Genomic DNA, 2,610 nt, shown 5'->3' with positions numbered 1-2,610 from the left:
TCACCTAGTTAAGAGGTTGTTTTTTTTTCCACTCACTTGGAATTTACTATTGTTAGATCTGGAGGAAAACAAACAACTTCAACTTTGAAGTTTCCCTGAAAAAAACCCTTGCGTTCTTTTTGATTTGTGTTTAAAGATTGCATTTAATTTAATAGGCACTATCCACGCTCCTTAAATGTTTGTGGGCCTGATTTGAGTTGTAGGTCAGATGGGCAGGCAGTATATCGGACACCACTACTAACTTTTAGGACAAACAATATATCTTTGCTAGGTATATGGTGCCATTGATTTTTGCGAAGTAATTGGAGCCTCTTGATGTCACCTCTCACTAGCAGTCCTTTACTCTCCCACCCCTTATCCCTAAATTGTTCAGTAGTTTCAGTCGTGTTCCACTCTTTTTTTGTCAAGATTTTCTTGACAAGGGTATTAAGATAATTTCGTTCTTTCTGCTCAGCTGCCATCAGATGTGCAATCCTTTCTTTGACTCCACAGTTTATAAACCGATATACTTATCCATGTTTTCCATGTATATGCTCACCTTTATTGACATTTGGTTTGCCATTTCCTTCTCCAGCTCATTTTAGTTGAGGAAACTGAGGCAAAAAGGTGAAGTGATTTGCCCAGTCACATAAAGTGTCTTAGATCCATGCTTGGTATTCTATCCACTGTGCCACCTAGAGGATACCTCTAATTTACAGAATTATTGTACAAATTTTAAAGGGTTCTAAAATGTAATTATTCGAGGATTTCAAGGATTAACCTATCCTCACAGTTCCTGTTGCTACATTCACTGGTTGCTTGCCTGACACAGCCCTAAGGACTAAAAATAGGTCTCATTTGTGGGTTTCTTCGCTGATACTGTTACTTAGGATCTGACCACATCCAAACAACAGGTCAGAATGAGAAGGCATGGATAAATTATAGTTGGCACTAGTTCAGGAAAGTAAATTTCATCAAAGTTTTAAAGTATAATTTAGAGATAGGGAGTAGGTGATTTCATTTGTACCAGGAACTCCTGAGTGAAGAAATTGCCTTTATCAATGCAGGTTGATAGCTTCTCTCCAACTTAAAAAATTATCTGCAAATCCCTACAAAATTAAGTCATTTGTTCAGAGTTGAAGAGTCAGCTTGTGTCAGAAACAGAACTTGGAATCAGATTTCCCTGGCTTAGAAGCTGGGTCTCTATTCACCAAGATAATATATTAGTTAACCCAACATTATTTTAATTGTATTTTATCTTTGTTGCTGTTGTTGAGGCAATCAGGGTTAAGTGACTTGCCCAGGGTAGAGATGAGGAATGATCTAATTTCTCCTGCTGTGAAGTATCACACTCAAAATTGTACTTAACTCCATTCTTATCTGATTCATCCTCCTTTTCACCTAGTGTAGTTGGCACTTTCCCCTCCTACTCTTTCTTTTTTTCCCCCTTATTTTAACACTTACATAATTTCCTAAAGCCAGTTAGTTGTATTAAATTATATGTATTAAGTGTGTCTTTGAAAATTGAGTCAGGTCCATCTTTATTGAAGAATTGACAACTATCCTCTCCTAATTTCCACTCCATTGAGTTTGGATTAGAATTGTAGTATTCACTTAGTTGCTTTCCTACTAATTTCCACTCATTTGGATCCAATTCTTTTTCCGTAGAGAACCAAGGACATATGTGCTTTACAGTTTCTAAAAGTTCAGTGATCTGCTCCAAAATTATAATCAAACCTTGGCTTTTTATAACCTTGGCAATGCTCTCTAAACATTTTCCTTGAATAGCTAAGTTTCAGGTCATATTTGAACTAAAGTCTTCCTGACTCCAGGACAGGTTACTCTATCCACTGATCTATCTAGTGCAGGGTTTCATTTGGTAACTTCTTGACATCCTGGTTGTTGTTAAATGCAACATTTTTTTAATTATAACTTTTTATTGACAGAACATATGCCTGGGTAATTTTTTACAATATTATCCCTTACACTAACTTCTGTTCCGACTTTTCCCCTCCCTCCCTCCACCCCTTTCCCTAGATGGCAGGCAGTCTTATACATGTTAAATATGTTATAGTATATTCTGGATACAATATATGTGTGCCAAAGCATACAGTTCTCTTGTTGCACAAGAAGAATTGGATTCAGAAGGTAAAAATAACATGAGAGGAAAAACAAAACTGCAAACAGTTCACAGTCATTTCCCAGTGGTCCTTCTCTGGGTGTAGTTGATTCTGTCCATCATTGATCAACTGGCACTGAATTAGATCTTCCCTTTGTTGAACATATCCACTTCCATCAGAATACATCCTCATATAGTATTGTTGTTGAAGTGTATAATGATCTCCTGGTTCTGCTCATTTCACCCAGCATCAGTTCATATAAGTCTTTCCAACTCTCTCTGTATTCATCCTGCTGGTCATTTCTTACAGAACAATAATATTCCATGACATTCATATACCACAATTTACTCAACCATTCTCCAGTTGATGGGCATTCATTCAGTTTCCAGTTTCTAGCCAACACAAAAAGGGCTGCCACAAACATTCTTGCACATACAGGTCCCTTTCCCTTCTTTAGTATCTCTTTGGAATATAAGGCCAATAGTTACACTGCTGGATTAAAGGGTATGCA

This window comes from Sarcophilus harrisii, chromosome 1 (genome assembly GCF_902635505.1).
Source record: "Sarcophilus harrisii chromosome 1, mSarHar1.11, whole genome shotgun sequence".
Lineage (NCBI taxonomy): Eukaryota > Metazoa > Chordata > Mammalia > Dasyuromorphia > Dasyuridae > Sarcophilus > Sarcophilus harrisii.
Note: the sequence above shows the minus strand (reverse complement) of the source record.